Below are 15,892 nucleotides of genomic sequence, written 5' to 3' on the forward strand. Positions count from 1 at the left end.
TTGTGTCCTCCAAAAATTCATGTGTTAAGGTGCTGACCCCCAGTGTAATGACATTTGGAGATGGGGATTTGGGGAGATAATTAGACTGAGATAAAGTCATGAGGGCAGGCCCCTCATGATGAGATTAGTGCCCTTTTAAGAAGAGGAAGAGATCCTAGGGTTTGCTCACTCTGTCTCCACTATGTGAAGGCACAGTGAGAAGCCTCCCAGGTATAAGCCAAGAAGAGAACTCTTACCAGTAACTGAACATGCCACTCTGATCTCAGACTTCTAGCTTCCAGACCTGTATGAAAATAACTGTTGTTTAAGCCACTGAATCTTTGGTGTTTTGGGGGGCAGCCTGAGCAAACTAAGACAAACACAGATTTATTATCTTATAGTTCTGGAGGTCAGAAGTCTGAATGGGTCTAACAGACTTAAAATCAAGTATCAGCAGAGCTGTGCTCCTTCTGGAGGCTCTAGGGGAGAATCTGTTCCTTGCCTTTTGTAGCTTCTCCAGTCTGCTTGTATTCCTTGGCTTGTGGCTCTTTCCTCCATCTTCACAGCATACCACTTCAATCTCTGCTTCATTTCCACAGCATCCTCTCTGCCTTTTCCAGTCCTCTTGTTGACCTTATTAAGGACTTTGTGATTACATTGAGCTCACCCAGATAACCAGGATCATCTCCCATATTCAGGATCCTTAATCACATATTCAAATCACTTTTGTCATGTAAAGTAACATATTCACAGGTTAGGGGGTTAGGGTATGGACATCTTTGCAGGACCATTATCCAACCTAACAAAAAAGAGGTAAAGAGAGTCAGCAGGTATAAGCAAACAGAACTTCTTTATACTTTAATCCCCAAGTATCAAGATTGCTGATAGTGAATTGAAATTTGTGAATCATATGTTCCTTGCTATATTCAGAGATATATAGAAATTCACATTTAATTTCTGTTTTAACTGCAACTATTGGAAACCTTAATATTTGAACAAATTTGGGAATTTCATAGATAATTTGCCTTGTTACATCATCAAATTGTATCTATTAAAAGAGGACACATCAGTCAGTTAGATGCTTGAGTCAAACAAGTGAGCCTAAAACCCAACTCTGCCTGTTCCTGTATAAGTTTTGACAAAGTCCTGTGCCTAACACATTGAAGATGTTCAATATGTGAGCTCTTATTCTTATTATTAATTATTGGTTTGTCTTCTTCACAAAAGTGGCTTATCTAAATAATAAACCCTAAATCCTGAAAGCTTATTCTTGATGGAGTGACACTGTTTATGTATGGATTTGTCAACAAGTAAATAAGATTAATAAGATTGTCAGCAGAAAAATGGGATTTTCCAGGTGACCCTGAAAATGGGAAAAGCATTTCATGAAAAGGTATAAGAACTTCAGTCACAACAAATGCAACCCCATATATTTAAGAATTTTTAAAAAAATGTATCTTTATGGATACAAGATGGGGGGAAATAATAAAATATATCAGAGTGGTTTACAAATTGTTTTAATTCTGGAAGCTAATAAATTTAAGTATTATTTAAACAGGAGTGAGACTGCCATTCATCTGAATTTAAGCACAATAATTAGCTATGCTACCAACAGCAAGATGAAATAAGAAAATTTGGGGACACCTGAGTGGCTTAATCAGTTAAGCATCCAACTTCGGCACAGGTCATGATCTCACTGTGAGTTTGAATGCTGCATCGGGCTCTGTGATGACCTGGAGCCTGCTTCAGATTTTGTGTGTGTGTGTGTGTGTCTGTGTGTCTCTCTCTGCCCCTCGCCTGCTCATGCTCTCTCTCTCTCTCAAAAAGAAATAAACATTTTAAAAAATTTTAAAAAGAGAGAAGAAAATTTGTTGTTTGGTTTCATCTAACTTATATATTTAAGAATTTGACTGGCCTTTTCCCCTCATTCCTGGAAGGAAGACTAAATCCTTGGACTTTCCAAAGTGATAGGGGCATCTTTGTTATTCATGGTGGGCCCCCTGAACCATCCTGAGTTTATGCTAATGTGGTGACTCATATGGACCCCTAGATAGCTTGAGGACAGGGCCTGACCCAGGCCACCCAGCGTGGTTGGAGGGTAGAAGCTTTGAGCCACATGAGGTCAGCCCAACCTCCTGGCCTCTGGGGAGAAGGGAGCTGGAGACTAAACTCAACCCCACAGCCAGTAATTCAATCAATCACGTATTGGACACCCAATCATGTACAATGGACACCCAATAAAAACTCTGGACTCAAGGCTCAGTGGAGCTTCCTGGCTGGTAACCATAATAGGTGTGTTGGGAGGGATTCTTGTCCTGAAGACACAGAAGCTTCAATTTTGGGACCCACCTGGACCATCCTCTATGTCCCTTCATTTTACTGGTCTTAATTTGTATCCTTAATTTGTACCAAATAACATTTTCCTGAGTTCTGTGAGTCATTCTAACAAAATATCAAACCTGAAGGGAGTCATGGAAACACCTTGAATTTATAGCCAGTTAGTGAGAAGTACGGTGGCCTGGGGACCCCGAAAAACTTTTGGCTTGCATCAGAAGTGAGAGCATTCTTGTTGGGAGCTACATCCTTTGATCTGTGGAGTCTGACTCTGGATGGTTAACATCAGAATTGTGTTGCAATATTGCACTAACAAATTGAGGGAGAGGAAATGACCCAGAAACCCAAGATAATTAAATCAAACATTTGGTGTTTGAAAGAGTTAAAATTATTTGACCTAAGGGGCGCCGGGGTGGCTCAGTTGGTTAGGCGACCAACTTCGGCTCAGGTCATGATCTCGCAGTTTGTGAGTTCGAGCCCCGCATCGGGCTCTGTGCTGACAGCTCAGAGCCTGGAGCCTGCTTCAGATTCTGTGTGCCCCCCTCTCTCTGCCCCTCCCCTCTTCACACTCTGTGACAGAGTCTCTCAATAATAAATAAACATTAAAATTTTTTTTTAATTATTTTACTTAAAATATAGAGTGCCAAGTTGCATCAGCAGCGTTTGAGCCATATGGAGCTTTGATACTTCTAACTAGCTAGAATGAAGTTTGGCCTAAAGTGAGACCTTTGTAGAATTCTGACAGAAGTTCTTATTTTCTTCCCTAGAGTAATGATGTCATCACCTGTAGCCCTTATTGTTCCCTCTCCAATGCTAGTTAAATATCAGAAATGGCCACTTTCTTCCCTCCACTGTTTTCATCAAACCTTCTCATGTACTTCAGCTAAGAGACCCCAACACAGTCACCACATGCCTGTGAGTTAACTGATCCATGCTTCTTAGAAATCAACACAAAAGCCCCCAAATAAATGCATTTGTGTGCTCTAGCCCCTGCTTTTCTTTTTAATTTTGAAGACATCGAAGCATCCAGTGTAGTACACAATGTGAAAAGGCATTCTTTTTTAAAAAAAATTTTTTTAATGTTTATTTATTCTTGAGAGAGAGACAGAGCATGAGCAGGGGAAGGGCAGAGAGAGAGGGAGACACAGAATCCAAAGCAGGCTCCAGGCTCTGAGCTATCAGCACAGAGCCCAACGCGGGGCTCAAACTGGCAAGCTGTGAGATCATGACCTAAGCCGAAGTCAGATGCCCAACCGACTGAGCCACCCAGGCACCCTGAAAAGGCATTCTTTACCTATGAAATTTCTCTCTGGATCCTTTGAGTCTATCTCCTCCCCCCCCCCCCATATTTCTTCACCTCCTGATATGAACTCTGGATCGCCCTCCTGACTATTGTGCCTTGGTAGTAGTCTCCTGGTCCCTGCCTCATGACTCATGGTTTCCTCTCTGTGCCTGCTTCTGGCTGGTTTGCCAAGCCTTTCCTCATTGCCTGTTCTAACCTCTGGGTATTAATATTCCGATTTGACATCTAGACAACTGAGACAGAGAGGGTAGGTCACCTGCCAAGGCTGCACGGTGAGCACGTGGCAGGGCTGGGCTCCTCGCCTGTCTGCCTTAGGGCTGTGTTCTCCATTCTCCCACACTGCTCCCCACCAGCTGAGCCTCCATTACCAGGTGCAAGTCTCCATTTCAGTCCTGCACACACTCCAGTATGAAAATGGTGGATCAACCACTGAAACCTTAGTGTCAAGAAAGTTACAAAAGTATGTGTGTCCTTCAAAAATAAAATTCCAAACAAGTTCCTCTCTTTTCTCCATTCACTCATTATCGGAAGCTTATGAAATTTCTTTAGGCTTTATTTCTACTTTACAGTCTAAATTCTCTCTCTGGTAATCCATGAAAATGTCTTTATATCTTTTTCACATTAAAAAATATTTCAAATATCCAGAACTTCCTCTCTTCCTTTTTTTCATGTATTTGGATATAGAAAGTTTACATATTAATTTTGTCACACACACACACACACACACACACACACACACACACACACAAATGGAGTCAAACCAATTAATGTTTAAATGTTAAAAAAAAAACACACAAATCCAAAGGAGCATTTCAAGATCTGTTTTTTCCCTTATTATAAGTGAAATTCCCATTAGTGGCAGCCAGGACTGAACACCGATAGAGAATGGGGTCTCTTGTTTGCAGAGATGGACTTATCACATGGTTAGCAGCTGGGATTTATGTGGAGGCTCATTAAATAAAACAGCAGTGGCAGCTACCTCCTGCTGGAATACACTTGGAGGTACAGTACCTGAATTTTTCCAATCCTAGCTAGTCTTTTATACTTTGTTTTATGTCTCTCTCATTTTTCTGACTGTTCTTGACATTTTCTGACCTCACAGTACTTTTATTATTATTTTTATTGCTACTATAACAATGATAACTTAAGGGCCTGATTTATATGATGGCAACTTAGCCAAGGGGGAGATTAAGGCATACCCAAAAAACATGCAGTAAATGTTCAAGTCTATTACCCTTTCATTTTTATTAAGTGGGAAACTTTAGCTTTGTTTTGACACAAATGAATTTGGAGAGTCATGAATAACTGCAGGATTGTGTTTGCTGGGGGCATATTGCTGTGGGTCCAAGAGCAGATGAAATAATTTAAGACATCTTAAGGTATCTATAACTGATACATACATCGTAACAAGACACTCAATTTATTCTATTTTTTTGAGTAATCACTAGTGATCTTTCTTTCCAAAATAATTATAATTTTCAGAATGATAAACATGCCACAAATTATTGATAAATGTCCATATTGTAATAATTTAAATATACAACTGCTTCATTTGGGAGATGCCAGACCTCCTGCTCCCCCAACAAAAACCAGTCTCCCACGAGGGTGAGTAGCACTCCTCTGAATGCCTGGCCTAAATCTTTTCAGCCTCTGCATGCTTAGTATGTAGGCCTAGGACTGCCCAGTTGGCACGGCTGGCCACAAGCAAGGGCTAGGACTCAGTTTGCTGAAGTCCAGCGTATGGACCATGAACCTAGGATGCTAAAGTCTTCCTCCTGTCCTTCAACCCACAGCCTTCCTCTAGACTCTGCTGTGCTTGCCAAGACTGTGTGATGGGGCCTCTGTCTTGAGTCTTTGCATTCCACTTCCCAGAGCTCAGCGCCCTGCTCTTTACCCCAGCCTTCTGGACTAGGGTTCTTATTGGCACCTGCCCTCAGCAGACTCCTCTTCCTATACTTCCCACCCTCAGCTGAAGTTCTATACCAACTGGATGCTATTTGTCAAGTCATTGCCATTTACATCTGTCTGAATTACAGTTATCAACCTCATTGATGGCTGGGTTTTAATGAATTCTGATGAACTGAATCAAACTGTCCTATTGTTCCATTATTTCACCATTTCCATAGAGTTACTGAAATAACATCGTTCTTTATGGGATGAATAGTTTGACCTAGGCCATCACTAGGCAGACTTTCCAAGACCTTCACAGTCTCCAAGTCTTTAGACAGCATATAACTTCATGCAGAAATAGTAACACACTTGTTTTAGGTGGATTCTTTTTCCTTAACCACTGTACTCTTTAACATTTCACTCTTTATCTAATATTTCAACTCTCTGGCTGAGAACCATCTCTCCTTGACTCTTCATTTCCTTCATCAACACCAGCATTTGGTTTTATTTGTAAGAACATTTTTCACAAGAGATGTTTTCACGTCTTCGTGGGAGTAACTCAGTATTGAATGGTGACCTTCTGAAACTCATAGAGGTGCTCAGCATAGTCATTCAATATGGCCAATTGTATTTCTAGAAATGGCCATAGCAATATTTGCAGTCCCACATGTTCTTCCAGAACTTTACCACTCCCCTATCAAGAAATGGAACCTCATTTTTCTGCTCTAGAAATTTGATGGACCTTTGTGATTGTCTCAGTGAATAAAATGGAACCACAGGTCCCCCCTTCCATGGTATTATGGGATGCTTGCTCTTGGGAACCAGTCATCATCCTATGAGAAGATCGAGTCAGCCCACATGGAGAGGCCTGAGTGGAAAGGAACTAGGGCTCACAGGCAACAGTCAACATTGATTTCCAGACATAGGAGTAATCGTCTTTCAAATAAGTCCAGCCCCCAGCCTCAGGGTCTTCCAGCTCAGGCTCCAGACAACAACTCTGTCCAAATTGCTGACCCAAATAATTCATGAACATAGTAAATAATTGTTTTAGGGCACTACGTTTTGGGGAAATTTGTTACTCAGCCATAGTGGCCATAACATTCACTAGAGAGCTAATGCAGACAAACCAGCCTCAGAGACTATAGTGCAGATTCATACCTTGGCACAACTTTACAGTTATCATGTCATAGACCTATGGCTCCTCGCCAATAGTGGAAATGCTAGCCTCTATACCCACCCATACCCAAACTGCTAACCCTGAGCCATGTGAACACCAAGCCAGAGTGTGTTTATCTTCTACTCTTTGATAAAGCCAGTCAGTCTTGGTGTTAGGAACATAAACAAACTTTAAAATGAGCATGTAGTTTGCTCTTCTTGAGAGAAACAAAGCAAAACAAAACGAAACAAAACAAAACATGAAAGTTTAGACTTTGCCAGTTTCCTATAGATCCATGTTCCTCCTCAGAGTTTTTGCTGGAAAACAACTGCTCAATCCAAAATGGCATCTCCTAATGCCCACTTGCATTCCAGTGGGTCCAGTGCCTATTTCAGAATAGAAAGATGTGTCATTTCTGGGCCTTCTTCTTCCTGTCTTTCCCTTATCCTGACTAGAAATTAAGCTCTCTGAGCCCCTAGGGGTAGATAGATCCACAAGATGGAAGGACCTTGGGCCCTGAATCAGCATACAGAAGACTAACATTAAATACCCGATTGAATCAAAGATAGCAAGGATGGAGAAGGAATTCTATTGTGTTAAAACTTTGGTATCTAGTACTACTATAGCTTCTAGCCACATGTGCCTGTTGAACACTTGAAACAAGGCTAGTATAAACTAAGATTTTTGTAAATGTAGACTAGATCCTGGATTTCAAAGTATACAAAAAATGTAAAATATCTCAATTTTTATATAAATTACAAGTTAAAATGGTAATATTTTAGATAGATTAAGTGACATTAAAATTCATTTTATCTATATTTTTTTATTGTGGCTACTAAAAATTCTAAGGTTCCTTTGTGGGTGACTTTGTACTTGTGGCAGACAAGGCTGTGTTAAAACATTGAGATTTCAGGGTTTGTCTGTTACAGCAGCACGCATTACACAAACAAACACAATGGTACCATGCAAAAGTGTAGTGTTGCCTGGTCTCCCAGACCTGTTGCAGTTCCTATCTCCTATTAGAGATCCCCTATAATAATACTATGCAATTTTCTTAGAAACTGATTTCTCCAGAATGAGATGTTCTCCACATTCTTAAAACTTAAAACAAAGCATTTTTTATGTGTCTACTTCTTAGGACTTTGAGAATCTAGTTTTTCTGTCCTGTCATTTAGAAATAAGAGAGTTCTACAAAATATCATTATGGCATTCAGTTGCCATAGTCATGGTTAAATTACTGTCTTTAGGCAAATGCAACCTATTATAATTGTATATAATATTATGACTTTCATATGATAAAACTATTTTTTCTTGCTAATTGTTAGAATTTTCTTATATACCTCTTTTTTATATAGCTTTTTTTATATAGCTCTTTTTTTATTTTTTTAATACTTCATTCCAAAGATTTATTAAGAGTACACATAAAAACATGTTTTCAATCCTGTTTTTCAATTATAAGCCATCTGGATTTGTTACGGCCAAAGAACTTCATGAATTACACTCCTAATCCTGTTTAGCTAATATAAGTCTCTGCTAGAAAATAATGGGTCAATTTCTTAGGACTTTGAGATATTACTGCAGCTTTATCTAGCACATTTTTATTTTAATCCTTGCCTTAGACTAAAAGTCATCTTTTATGCTTTTTTAGAGAAAAAATTATGCTGTAACATAGATTACTTCCATATCAAAACTACTCTGAAAACCTCTCACTTTTTCTTTCTGCATGCTTTCTGAATTATAATGTTTCATATATTGCACAATTTTAATTTCTATTGGTATGTCACAGTGATTAATTATTCAAATCTGCAAAGGCACATCTGTGATAAACCCAAGAATGAAATCAGTCTGTTTTACATGTAATGCAAAGAAAACTAGGCTACTTTATGGTCAGTCACCTCCAAAGGAAGAAAAATCCAACGTTGTAGAATCATTGAAAGGTGGTCTTACTCTTTTCTGCAATCTCTAGAAGAGGTGGCAAAGAGGAACCAGTCATATGACACAAAGCAGTGAGTCAAAGCACCCATCTACCCACACATGCCCTGTTTCTACCCCATCTCTGCCCCAAACTCTAAAATTCATGTAGATCTGACTCTCCTCTTTCCCTCTGTCTCTGGCCTCTTTATTTTCCTTTTTCACCCGTATTCCTTCCAGCACCAGAGAGTCCTACGATCAGACAAACACTGAACATCCTCAGGCAGTAATAGGAGAAAGAGTTCTGTGAAAACTTACAAATGAACTTTTCTGGTCTTTGTCACATACTATTACACTTAGAGAGTTTTTTAAATTGGTAATCATAAATAGCCTACCTGTAACATGCAGAATGTAACTTTCATTACAGCAAATTTAACTTCCTAATATTTTATTGGTGTCAACTCAAGTTGAAAAGTTTTTATGTTTTTATTTTTTTAAGACCAGCCCATCTAGCCTGACCATCTATGCAATTATCACAAATCCAGGGCTGGCCATAGACCCAGGGTAAAGGGCAAGACTTTATAAGGCACCCACACTAACAATATGTTAACATTTTTTCTGTCACTAAGACCAAAGAGCCTCCTGTCCTTGTAGTGTGCATATTTGAACCTCATTAATATATGAATGATCTGCATTATCAGATAACTGACAGTAATGTTTTTACATTTCTTGCTTTTATGCCTTTTCAATAGTGATTCAGTTGCCACCTCTGAAGACAACAAAGCTGTATTTATTCCAACAGCATTATCATTACCTGTGTAAAACATCACAATTCTTCTTTTTTATTTTAAACATTATAATTATAATTCTTCTTAAGGTAAAAAGAAAAGTTAACTTTATTCAATATGTATTTTATTATTTTAATTCACAACTTTATTTAGATTTTTATATTCCAGTGAGTAAGAGAACTATGCCCCTCCTTTGGATTCTTTGGACATGTGGATTCTGAGCAATATTTAACATTCATCTGACATTTATTAAGTCAGGCCCCAGGGTGACAGTGGTGAGAGAAGCACCCTCAGGACATGTATAGTTTTATGGGAATATACCAGCACCCCACACAACCTCAAGGGCAGGACTTCCCAGTGGAATAGATATCAGGAGTGTCTAAGCTAACATGTTTTGAGTTGAGTAATCAAGTCCTCAGTTTTCTCCCCAATCAAACAACTTTCTTAACCTCTATGATCCTCAGTTTTTGACAGGGAAATAGTTATGTCTCCTTCTCCGTGTTGTTCTGCCAATTAGCCAAGTTAAACTGTGGCTGTGCATAGTGCCTGGCACGTTGTAGCATTTACTAACATTGCCATTTAACCCTTACACATTCCTTCCTAGCAATTCCTGATATTTCCCTTTGCCAAGATTGAGTTAAAGTCAGTAAGCTTTAAGAATCAGACAGCCAATGAGGCATTTGTATTCAAAGTCTCTTGATACCAAGCTTTCATCCTTCTGTGCATTTGATGATGGTCCCTTTTGCTCTAAATTCAGGTTTTTATTGGTCTTGAAAGATATTATTAGAAGATTAAGGTTTTGGAGCATTTTATTGCCTCTGGTCAGAATTTTTGAAGCTATCTAATTGTCCTTATCTAATTGTAACTTTCTCAAATTAACTAAGAAAAAGAATCCTCACAAAGCTTAAACTGAAGATTATTGTGTTTGGTTATATGTATCTAGAAACAGCGACTCTTAGAACACACCTAGCTTTGGGTGCATTGGTTTGGATGTTTTGTTTTCCTTGTTGTTTTTTTTTTAAGTACATGTAAGTAAGTCTTTTGCTAGGAATTTCTTTGGGGTTAAGTTGGAGTAAGGAAATAAATGAAAGAATTGGACCAAATTCTGTGAGTCTGGACTAAACCACACCAAATTCTCTTTCCCCCCATGCAGTTTCAATAGAATTCCATTGAATTAATTTTACTTGTAATAAAATCAGTTGTATTTCAAGCCTGCCTCCAGACTCTCAGATCCTTTTGATCCAAGCACAACAGCCTGTTGCTGTGCAGTCTGTTGAACTTGGCTGTGAGGGTGGGACAGGGGTTTGTGTTTGAAGTTAGCCCATTCTACCCCTGCTCATCAATATTTCAAGACAGCTGGGATTCTCTGGAAATCTTTTGCCAAGAAAAAAAGTGGGGGGGAAAAGTTGGGTTGAGAGGATTGTGCTACTTCTAAATTATTATTCCTACAATACTATAAAATTATAAAAGGCTCCACAACCATTAAGAATATTGGAACCTGGTGACTCATCTTTCAGTACTAAGTTAAAAGGAAAGGAAGTTATGACCAGCAGGGTTCATTCCAGAGGATATTCACAGTGGGACATTATTCTCCAAACTGACAATGCAGTAGGGTTCAAGTCCACGTGGTAGAGCTTCCCCTGTCCTTCACGTGAAGTGTCCCAGCCTGGGAATAAAGGTGACAGAGGACAGCAGAGGGAACCAGGTCCAAGATCTTGACCTCCACACTTGGGAACTCAAACTCCCCTGAGGTTGATTCGGAGTGAGGCCATTAAGGAAGCAATCAGAAGGCTCCAGAGTCAGCTTGAGGAGCAAAGGGCTGGGAGCCCATGCAATGGCTCAGAGTAACCCTATCTCCACACCAGAGAGAATGCGCAATAAGACAGCCACAGAAATAGAGCCCACTCATAGCTTCTGTCCCTCACTGGATTTAGCAGTGAGTCAGCACTGAGTCAGCAGCAGGGACACCTGGAGGACTAGGAGGCCATTTTCTCACTGTTGCTTAATTAGCAAAGAGCTTTCTCTAACCAGCTTTCTGTTGTACGCCTTCTCTGATTTCTGCATCTTCACAGATCAGGGACTTCGCACGTAAGTCAGTGCTTATGAACTTGGTGATCTTACAGTTCACAGATGGGTTTTCGTCTGACTTTAGTAGTTGCAACAGTTGCAGAGAAAGATTTACTTCCCCTGGGTAATTCTTCAAATGCAAATTGTGTATGCAATGGGATATGACAGAAAAAGAAAAATCTGGCTCTAGTTTTTAAAATTTAAAGTTGGGTTCCTTGATATGATGGTTTTAAATTTATACATTAAAAAAAACTGATGTGGAGAGATGATGCTGCATCATAATGTAGGTCAGATCTGTCCTTGGACTTTGCACTTGGGAGTCTCTGGTTGCAGGGGTGCCTGGGTGGCTCAGTGCATTAAGTGTCCAGTTTGTGAGTTCAAGCCCCGTGTCAGGCTCTGTGCTGACAGCTCAGAGCCTGGAGTCTGCTTCAGCTTCTGTGTCTCCCTCTCTTTGCCCCTCCCCATTTGTGCTCGCTCTCTCTCTCTCTCTCTCTCTCTCTCTCAAAAATAAACATTCAAAACTAAATAAATAGTAAATCTCTGGTTACAATTCAATCTCTCTGATTAAAAAGAAAATCACCCTGGAGTATAATAATGCAAAACATGCCAGCATGGGCTTTCTCTAAGTCACGTCCCATCAGGCACTTGAGTTACTGTAGTGACATAAGTGAGACTTGAGAAGTGACAGAGCGGTACAGTGTTGATCCTCATGGAAGAGCAAACGGACAGGGCAGAGAAGCTCCTGTCTTCCTGGGCCCGATACCGAGCATCACCTGCTCTCACCAGGCAGGCAGGTGACAGGGAGCTTTGACACACAGGTGTGCAGACCCTTCTGTCCCTCCCCTCTAACAGGCCAATAGAGACAACCCCCAGCAACCCTCAGGGCCATATTTGCTACTGTAGAAGCTATTCAAATAATAGCCACTGTTTCCATTTATGGAATATATTCCATGTGTCTCCCACCATGCTGAGTACTATAATTTAGTTCTCCTAAGAACCTCTGTGCTACTATATGTTCATCACTGTACAGGTGAGGAAACCAGGACATAAAGAAGTAAGCGATTGGCCCAAAAGATGAGAAGTAGCTTTTTAGAAATAAAACTTTTACTCATATATCCTCAAATGTAGTTACCAAAATGAATTTTGTCATATCTGTGAACAATAGGCTACAGGTAGACAGACTGTATTAAATATGTTTCTCTTTTTATATTTGGAGTCTGTCACCAGCTCTTTAGAAAACAGTTATTTGTGTGTGGCCTGAGGGAGCTATATGGCAGGAGGTATCCTCAAAAGACCAAACTCAGAACTGGACTCAGCAACAGAGGCAGGACTAGGGAAGATGTGATTCTGTCAGGCTGATTCAATAATTGCCTGCTTGTGCCTGTTGTTCATTAAAATGTACCTGATCCTGCAGCTATAGGGCTGGCTCCCTTGGAGAGTTCTGAGCAATTAAAGACAGACATTTTGTTTAATTCATCCATGACCCTCAATAAATGAAAAAAAAAAATTGGATTGATCAGTGGTGTTTTTCTTTTACCTGTCTCAATTACAAGGACTGATTAGCACACAATATTGAATTCTGCTTCCCAGCTGTTTATATAGTATTCTTCAGGGTGGCAGGGGAGAGCAACAAAAAAACATTTTCAGGACATTTCCTGTCAGAGGACATTCCTATTTACACAGACATGTACTCATCAAGAAGAAGACAGATGTCTCCACAGGGGTCAGATGCACGGTCTCTCACTGGAAAATCGGGACCTGGGTCAAAAAGTTTCCTTCCACAGTCATAATCTCTAGAAATTTCTCAAGTCACTCATGGATCTTTGGTCATTTTTAAAAAGGATTTGGAAGAAGAAAGCCTGGGTAGAATTCCAGACTGTTAAGTCACCAGATACATGACATTAGGCCTCAGTGAATTCATCTGGAAACAAAGGGAGTACATACAGCTCCAAAAGCATTGGTCAGGAGACTGTGTCATCGTGGCTGTGTCAGAAGGGACAGACCTAGGCCTAGAGGTCAGAGGGGAGCACTGAGGGGAATGAGAGACCCATCTCTGAAGTTTCTCATCAAGTGTCATCTTGGGTCTGGGACAAGAAGGCTCCCAGCATTGACCTCAAGAGAGACCTGCCAGAGAAGGGCCACTGCTATGCCCAGAGAAGTCATGTGGATTGTGGCAACCCACCTCTGGCCTAACTTGTAAATAGAGTGGAGCCTTTTTTGCTTGAGGCCCTAGCCAGGCCTGATCAAGGGAGCAGCCTGGGAGGCCATGCCAGCTCCTGCAAGGTGACAGGACAAGCCCTTGGAAGGACCAGGCAGAGCATTGAGAAACCTGAACCAGGGGGGTCAGTGGGGGGTGCTCGGGTTGGAAAAATATTTTCAGGCATATTTCTGCCTTAAAGAAAAAAAAAAGAAAAAGAAAAAGAAAAGAAAATCCAAGGGGCCAAGTTCTGACGGTGGAGCTGGTACAGCCCTGGCCCACACTGGTCAGGCTGTCGACGCGCTTTGAGGTCTGAACTGCAAACGTCAGCAGGCTTTTTCCTGGCTGGCAGGAAGGGAAAGTTCCCTCCAGTGACAGACAAAAATAATGGATTTGGGGCAAATCTAGGCCTTCAGAGGTTACAGTGAAAATTAATGGAGGGCCACGTTAACTAATGTTACTCTAATCCCGCAGTTTGGGGCATTGGGCTAAATTTCTGTTTTATGGCATGTTTTACAAACTAACCCATTTTAGATGTTGGAACACTCCAGGCTGGAGTAAGTTCCAGGTCAGGAAACTTGCCCCTCCCCTGGAATTCCACAGCTCCTGGCCACTCCTTGGTGTAGCTCCTGCTGTTCCACTTGTCTGCTATCTCCACTGAACCTTTAACATCAGCTCATTTATCTTTCAGGTGTTATAATCATTGACTTCAATCAGTATTCCATTATCCTAAACAGGCAATTATCTACATTGTCACTTTTGCCTTTGCTCTTTTGACCTAGGGGTCACAGAGGCCCGAGTGTAACTGAATCCAACAAAATTATTCCCTTACCTGTCATATAAATAGTCATCCCAGCAAAATGAGACCCAAGGGGGCTTTTCAAGAGGTGTTGAGAAGGCCAGTCTAACTCGATCCTTTATTCAGCTCTTTAAGGAATGCAGTACTGTTTTGGCACTCTATCAAAATAAAACAAAGTTCCATTTTTCAGCTTCTTTTTTTAAAGCATGCACCCCTGAGCTTACAAATGCTTCTTTGTGGCCTTCTTTATTGAAATTTCCATTCAGCTCTTCCATCTGTTAGCTGTGTTTACCACTATTTCTAGGGAAAGAATTCAGCATTTCACCTTTATTTGGGGTGTAAGGTCATAAAACTGCCTGGATTATTTCAGCTATATTTATACCAAACTTAATATTGCTTCTTTAACAGGTTTAAAGCTTTTAATTCCCTGGTTCATTATTCACAGTGAGTAGTCTGAAGAGAACAGTTTGTGTTTTAAAATGAGGAAGGCATTTTATACCTTCTTGCTATCCCTTCTTCACCTCCTCAAAGAAAATGTGTTCCACAAATGTGAATTTCATCCAAAGAACATCTAACTAAACCCCAATTCTGTCCTCTACACATGGCAGCTGACTGCCTAGTATTGCATTTTAGGAGCAGAAACTTGCTCAACATTCCCCTTTTTCCTAGAAATATTAATGTTACTATGATCTTAGCAGTCTCTTAGAAGACTCATGGTATAACACCCACTGTTGAAGCAAGATCTCCCAGATGGAGATGACATATATGTGTAAATAGGTTTGTGTGTGTGTGTGTGTGTGTGTGTATGTGTACATATGTGTATATACATATGCATGTATTTATATATAAAGTATATATGTATATATTTTTTAATTTCTCAAAACAAGATGACTCAGCCTTCAGCAATACATTTGAACTACATTGTTTTGGACTATATCAAAATATAAAAATGCAAACAAACTTTTTTCTTATTAGAATTGCCACATCAATTTGTTTTTGTTTTTTTTTTAAGTTTCACACGTTTCCCATGAACTTTAAGGAAGCAGTATAGAATAGTGAAAAGAACATCGCCTTTGAAGTGGACAGACAGTAGATAAATTCCCAGGCTAATTAGGAATTGTATAATGTTAGCACAATAATACATCTGACCTCCATTTCTTCTGCCATCAAATAGGAATAACACAACCTATTTAAATGGCACTGTGAGGATCAGGGCATATGTGAAGTGCCTGTATGGTGTCTGGCACATGGTAGGTGTTCATCAATGATGGGCTGTATTATTATTATGCCAGATTATCCAGAGTAAGAGGTGACTAGAATTGGTGTCTAAACCATTTATTTTCACACTAGTGACTGTCTGACACCTATCATCTATGACCCTTTGTCAGATGGCCACCTACAAATGTTCCATGTTGTTGCTTCCTTAGTTGATCAGCCTCAGGCCATGTCCCCCCATAACTTTGCAGAT

General features: G+C 40.1%; 1 protein-coding gene across 4 annotated transcripts in view; it reads left to right on the forward strand.

Moving 5' to 3' along the window:
* The window catches only part of GMDS (GDP-mannose 4,6-dehydratase), a 640,362-nt gene that overhangs the window by 471,026 nt on the left and 153,444 nt on the right, over window positions 1-15,892 (forward strand). The gene's annotated exons all lie outside the window — the stretch shown is intronic.

Source organism: Prionailurus viverrinus, chromosome B2 (genome assembly GCF_022837055.1).
Source record: "Prionailurus viverrinus isolate Anna chromosome B2, UM_Priviv_1.0, whole genome shotgun sequence".
Classification (NCBI taxonomy): Eukaryota; Metazoa; Chordata; class Mammalia; order Carnivora; family Felidae; genus Prionailurus; species Prionailurus viverrinus.